The sequence below is a fragment of the Lagenorhynchus albirostris genome, chromosome 3 (assembly GCF_949774975.1).
Source record: "Lagenorhynchus albirostris chromosome 3, mLagAlb1.1, whole genome shotgun sequence".
Lineage (NCBI taxonomy): Eukaryota > Metazoa > Chordata > Mammalia > Artiodactyla > Delphinidae > Lagenorhynchus > Lagenorhynchus albirostris.
In genome coordinates, this window is record NC_083097.1 from 157,143,050 (window position 1) to 157,150,507 (window position 7,458).

Sequence of the window (7,458 nt, forward strand, 5' to 3'; positions counted from 1 at the left end):
TTTTATGCATACTGTAATGCATTAGCATCTAGAAGATGCACCCACAGGTGCCATGACTGTTCTGAGGCTGACCATAAAAGGCCAAAAAGTGGGTGGTGGCTCAATTTCTGGAAATCTCCGCCCCTTCTCCAAGATGGAATAATCCTCCCATTTTATTAGCCTACGGAATTACGCAGCCCATAAAAACTAACCACCCCACATTTTAGGGCCACTCTCGCCTTTTGAGATGGACTGCATTCTATCTATAGAATGTGTAGCTTACTAAATAAATCCACTTCTTACCTATCATTTTGTCTCTCACCGAATTCCTTCTGCATTGAGACATAAAGAACCTGAGCTGCAGTAAGTCCTGACACCAGGTGAGTGATTTTAACTAAAAGACAGTGGGTTCAAGTGCCGATCTGAGTTTTGGCTGAGTAAAAGTCCTAGTTCGTGGGTTCAATTCCCAACCTGAGTTTTGGCTGGGTTTGAATCCCATCTGAGTTGTGTGGTTTCACCCATAAGCTATGATTCTCTGTATCTGCCTCTCTCTCTAGTTACAGTTTGCCTTGTGACTTCAGTTCTCTGATGGATCTAAGAAGAGATATTGTTTTTCAATTTATCCAGTTATTTTCTTATTGTAAGAATGGGAGTGATGCTTCTAAGCTTTTAATAGTGCAGAGAAGAAATCTGAAATCTAGGTTACTGTGCCTGAGGTTCCTTAGCTGACAACAGAGGGACCTAATTCCACTTGAATGACCCATTTCCTTTCACTGACTTTGGTTTTTTTCATGCTACTGGTGTTTCTCTTGCTTCTTTGATCTACTGAGAGCAGCAAAGAAGGTGACAGTTAAAATTGTGGTCAGCACCTGGCCCTACAATGAGATTGTGAACTTCCAGATTAGTAGAAGGCAGATGACAGGTGGCCTCCAGCTTGTGTGGGGTTTACCATGCTAAAGCCAGCTTCAGTCCCAACAAAGACTCTGGCCCGCACCCCCGTGCGGCCCAGCTAACCTGCTACTTCTCTGTTTCCCAGTCCTAAGGTTCTCCCAGGCCTCTCACTGACCAGCTCTTCTCCAAGGGCTACCTCCAGGGAAAGTCTAGAGAACATCCAGGGAGGCAGCAGCCGTGACATAATCAGAGTGCCAACAGTGATGTGGACCTTTGTCTACAAAATCTTCTCCAAATTGCTGCTGGGAAAGAAGACGACAGTGAGAGTTCCTCGGCCTGATGTGGACTGTGGCAACCAGTATACAGGGGTCTGCTGGCTGGAGGAGGAACCCCCCAAGTCTCACCAGTGTTGGGGATGTCCTGAGCCTTGGCCCCTGTGGAACTGAGTTTCAGACCAAGACTCTGGGAGCAGGCATAGTCACTGGACACAAAGCTGCCTGGAGCCAGAGTGGAGCTACCAGTAGAAGAACCAGGGAAGGAAGCAAGCAAAGTGGTGGGAGTGTGTTGAAGGCCCTGCCCAGGGCTGCAGATACAGAACCAGAGACGCCCATGCTGGAGTAAGGCTGGGAGAGTACCAGTATGATTGTTTGCAATGATTTTTTTAAATTATTTTTGAAGATCCTTTCTTAACCTTTAAGAATCAGAATAGTTAACATTTGAAACATTTTCTGTATCAGTTAGTTTTTAGGTGTTAGAAACTGGCAAGAAGCCTGAGAGGAGGCTTAATTCTGGAAAGTGTGTCTTTTACAACAATCTCAGTGTGAAATTCATTTTTACAAATGAATTTTGACTCCTGTGGTGAACACACGCTGATAAGCTGACGCATTCTAGTATCTGATCTGGTCACGGTCTTCAAATGAAAAAGCAAGCACTTGCTGTCCTTTGAAATATCTGCTGCATCTCCTGCTGCTGTGTGTGCGTGAGTGAACCTGCTTTTGTGGTTGTATTTTTTGTGTTGAATAGCTACTTTGAATTTTCATGATTATGCTTTGATTATTCATAATTTTCCATTTTATAGAACTGATGTGTGTTGACAATAAACTAAATAAAAGAAAGAAATGTGTGAAATAAATAAGTGGTTAAAAGAGATCATTTCCTTTGGGGGACAGAGGATGGGAAGGAAACTGGAAAGGGGGTTCACCGAGGTCTTGGGAGTTTGAATGCATATGTTGAGAGGTAATTACTCTCCCTGGGGGTGGAGTCACTTGCGACTCCCCTAAGCCAACTCTCAAAGAATCATGTAATTTTCGATGATGCCTGCAGGAAGAGCTTGTCATCATGTTTGATAGGATTGTTGATCTACCCAGAGGAAGAGGAAACTGGGGGATGTGGTCCTTGAAGAGAGCATGGCCAGCCTGCACTCAGTATGCACACTCATGTGAGTTTCCCATGGGTCAAAAGAACATCTGGGAAGCTAGCCAAATTGAACCACTTTGCTGCATCCTTCTCAAGCATGCTGTCTGCAGGTGAGGGAATCCAGGATCAGAGGAGCATTGGGCTGTCCTGGCAGGAGCAGGATGGAGCAGAGATTGGGGGTTCGGCCAAAGCTGAGGGAACTGAGGAATAGGGAGGATCTGGGGAGGCTGTGGCTGCACCAATTCTCTCATCTCCCGTTATTGCCTCATCGCTGAAGGAACAGCAAGAGCCTGTGAGAGGGATCAAGAGGAAGTTTCCGGAGGCAGAATGGCCCCCTCCCCACAGCAGGCCCCCGACCTGCTGGGATCAGAATTGGATACAAGGGGGCTTCCCTGGTGGCGCAGTGGTTGAGAGTCTGCCTGCCGATGCAGGGGACACGGGTTCGTGCCCTGGTCCGGGAAGATCCCACATGCCGCGGAGCGGCTGGGCCCGTGAGCCATGGCCGCTGAACCTGCGCGTCTGGAGCCTGTGCTCCGCAATGGGAGAGGCCACAACAGTGAGAGGCCCGCGTACCACAAAAAAAAAAAAGAATTGGATACAAGGTCAGAGTTTGCAAACTGAACAGTATAATCAAAGTTGTATGAACATGATATGCTCTGTTCAAGATGCTATTGAGGGACAATAAGGAAGGATTCCACAGAGGAAATCAAAGGCAGTGATTTGAAAACGATAACAGACATGACAACATGTCATGTTACTACCCTGTGCTGTTAAGAGTGTTCAATCAGATCAATTCGATTATACATTTAAAAAAGGGTTTCTTGTGATTTTTTTCCCATTGAGATGAGGCAGAAGGAAAAGAATCATCAGCTTACTTTTTAAATTTTAAACAGAAGCAATATATGCTCCCTGTAAAAATGTACGTGCACCGTAAAAATTTATAGTGCCGTAGTACCCCCTAGTATGAATAAACCATATATATCTGTTCTCCTAGTAATGAGTAGGTAGTTCCAGACATCTGCTTTCACACTGCTTCTGTGAGCATCCTCTTGTATCTTTAGGTATTGGTGTGAATATTTCTGTAGAACAGATTTCTGGATGTGGAATTCTTGGTCAGAGGACGTTCATGTTTAGAAATCGGTACACGTTACCGAAATTGACCTTGAAATGGCTCTACCAATTTATAAGCCCACCAAAAATGCGCCCAATCCATGGGAATCTTTGTCTCTTCATGTAAGATTTCTATGGAGCCAATGATAACTTGACTTGCATGCTGTTGTCACAGTCTAGCTGCCCTCTCAGCTCTGCCAGTTTTGGTGAGTTAACCATCACAAAGGCTGCCTCAAGCAGGGAAAGCCTCATATCATAAGTGTGTTTTGTACACTGGATTGGGGTCCATACATAGATGCTGTGTTCACCCTTTCCCAGGTTTGCGGGCTAGCTGCATGGAAAATGTGAACAGTGGGGAGAACTGAATATACCATGTCCTAGTTTTAGAAACTTGCCAGAGGGTCACTGGGTGTGGGCTGCAAGGAGATGGGTGTGGATTCTGAATGTTCCAGCCTCCTAGGTGGCCTCCAGCATGGCCTTTATGGGTCACAGAACATGTAGCTGAATGTCTAAGATCTTTAACGTTGCCTTTTGTACCAGCTATATACCCAAATGTTTTAATACGCAAAACTCTTAAAGCAATAGATAATGATTGCATATGGTCAAGGAACATATTTTTAATGTTATCGCAAAACACCTGTGAGGACTCCAAACTATATGCACACTAATGTAAATGATTATAGAAAATAAAACCTCCGGGCTTCCCTGGTGGCGCGGTGGTTGAGAATCTGCCTGCTAATGCAGGGGACACGGGTTCGAGCCCTGGTCTGGGAAGATCCCACATGCCGCGGAGCAGTTGGGCCCCTGAGCCACAACTGCTGAGCCTGCGCGTCTGGAGCCTGTGCTCCGCAACAAGAGAGGCCGTGATAGTGAAGAGGCCCGCGCACCGCGATGAAGAGTGGCCCCCACTTGCCGCAACTAGAGAAAGCCCTCGCACAGAAACGAAGACCCAACGCAGCCAAAAATAAATATAAAAATAAATAAATTAAAAAAAACTTCCTTTCTCTGAATATCATTCATGGTATTAAATAAAGCTATAATTGTATTATAAAAGGTGGCCGAGCATATTTTCATAAGCTCAAAAATGTTTGATTTGTTAGAGAAACCACAGGAGGTAACCAAATGCCTTACGTGAAATTGTATAAACTCAGTGATGGGCTGGAGCTGGTGTCTCATGAGAGCTGATCGAGGGCATCTCTTCTCAACTTCACCAAAAAAGTCACATCAACAGCTTGAAATCAGCCACAGTGCGAGTCAAAAAATGCTACAGGGCTTCCCTGCTGGCTTAGTGGTTGGGAGTCCGCCTGCCGATGCAGGGGACGCGGGTTCGTGCCTCGGTCCGAGGAAGATCCCACGTGCCGCGGAGCGGCTGGGCCCGTGAGCCATGGCCGCTGGGCCTGCGCGTCCGGAGCCTGTGCTCCGCAACGGGAGAGGCCACAGCAGTGAGAGGCCCGCGTACCGAAAAAAAAAAAAAAAAGCTACAGATTTTTTTCCCCAGAAAGTCAGTTTTTAAATATTTATCAGACACCACTGCATTACTTTATCACTCCCTCTATATTACCATATTTTTAAATAAACCATTTGGGAATAATTATGTCCCATTATTCCTTAATACAGAAGTGTGTATTTTCTTAAAATAAGGACATTCTCCTAGATCAAAATCAGGAAATGAATATTTATCCAACATTACTATCTGATCCATGAACATTTTTTTAAAAGATTTTTTTGGTTGTGGACCATTTTGAAAGTCTTTTTATTGAATTTGTTACAATATTGCTTCTGTTTTATTTTTTTGGGGCACGAGGCATGTGGGATCTTAGCTTGCTGACCAGGGATCGAACCCACACTCCCTGCATTGGAAGGCGGCGAAGTCTTAACCATTGGACTGCCAGGGAAGTCCCTGGTCCATAACCATTTTTTCAAAATGTCTCTTCTTCTGAAAATAGTGTCTTGTATAGGTCTGGGATCCCACCCAGAGTCACCTATTGCATTTAGTTGTCATGTCTCTTTAGTCTCCTTCAATCTGAGGCAATTCCTTAGTCTTGCTTTATCTTTTTTATGACCTTGACATTGTTGAAGAGTATCAGCCAGTTTGTCTGATGTTTCCTCCTGATTTATGAATTTCGGGGGCAAGAATACCTCAAAAGTGATGCTGTTGTAGTCTTCTCCCTGTACTGTATCAGAAGGCACATCGTGTGAATTTATGTCATATCTGGTGATGTTAACTTGTCACTTGGTTGAGGTGGTATCTGCCAGTCTCCTCCACTGCAAAGTTGATAAGTGTTTTGTACTTCTAAAATAATTAGTATTTTGTGTTGAGATACTTTGAGACTTCTATTGGGGGGTAAAGTTTTCTCTTCTCCCCCATTTATTTGTTCATTTATGTATATCAGTACAGATATACATAATCTTGGATTTCATTTTTCTCAATCTGTAACTTCTATTAATTATTTTGATGTTCAAATTCGGCTATTGGGAGTCCCTTCAAGCGGGCTTTTCTGTCCATTTGACATCTCCCCACTATTCTTCGAGGACTTCCTTGCATTCCGGTAAAAGATGGTTTAGACCCATTCTGCTATGTGTTTCTTCAACACCCTCAAGCTAGTAAATCAATTCTGACACTATTTACCTAGAGGTAGTGTCAGATCCCACAGGTTAAGAGCTCAGTCCTATAAGACTCCCCCCACCCTTCTCACACCAATTACAAATCCAGGTTGCCTGTGTTTCTGTCCCACCCACCATAAATTGGAGATTCCCAAGACCCCTGCCTTGGGTTCTGTTAATTTGTAGAGCAGCTCACAGAACTCAGGAAGAGTTTACTAATTAGATTACAGGTTTATTATAAAAGGATATAGCTCAGGAATCAGATGGAATAGATGCATAGAGGAAGGTATGTGGGAAGTGGCACAGAGCTTCCTTGCTCTCTCTGAGCACCTCTCTCCCTGCATATCCAAGTGTTCACCAACCTGAAAGTTCACTGAACCCAGTCCTTTTGGGGTTTTATAAAAAGGCTTCATCACATAGGCATGACTGGTTAAATCATTGGCCCTTGATGACTGAACTCAATCTCCATCCCCTTTCCCTTCCCAGCGGTGGAGGGGGGTGCATGGGCGGGGGTTAGTTACAACCCTCTCTCACACAGTTGGTTCCCCTGGCAACCAGCCCCATCCTTACTGGCTTTCCAAAAGTTATCTCATTAACTTATCTCATTAACTCGGGTGTGGTTGAAAGTGGCTTGTTATGAATATCCAAAGACACACTTATCACTCTTATCACTTAGAAATTCCAAGAGTTTAAGAGCTCTGTTCTAAAATCTAGGTTGGGGCTTCCCTATGGCCGCTGGGCCTGCGCGTCCGGAGCACCGCAACGGGAGAGGCCACAGCAGTGAGAGGCCCGCGTAACGCAAAAAAAAATAAAAAAAATAAAATCTAGGTTGACGACCAAATAAATATTTCCCAGTATAAATCAGAACATCACACCCTTCTTACATTTTCCCTGCCCCAGCCCTGGAGTCCACCATTTCTCCAAGGAGCCTTAGTTCCTTTCAGTGGTAAAGAGTACTGAAAACTAAGTTCTGGGTGCAAGGTGTGCTCAGTGGTACAGGGGTGTTATTGTTTCTAAGCCCTCAAAGCAGACAGAGCTAGGAACTATATGTATGTGCACACACTACCTATCTGTCTATCATCTATCTATCTAATCTATCTATCTATCCATCTATGTATCATATGTGTGTTTCATCTATTACATAGTAAAGGCCATGAGTTCACAATTATTCTTTCATTCTCTCCTTTCGCTTCTGTTTTTCGTCTGTTGTTGTTTTTGTATTTCTTTTCTCTGGCTGAAGAGACAGCACACTTAGTGAATTTTTTTCTTTGATCAACCCCTTGTTGAGCAATTCTTGTCATTATTCATTTTAATGTTCAAATTGTCCCATGATTGGTCAGTGGAGCCCCTTCGACCTAGCTCCTATGTCTTTTTGTTATGTTCCCATCAGTTTTTTGACATTTTTAAAAAAATTATTTATTTATTTTTGGCTGCAATGGGTCTTCGGTGCTGTGCGTG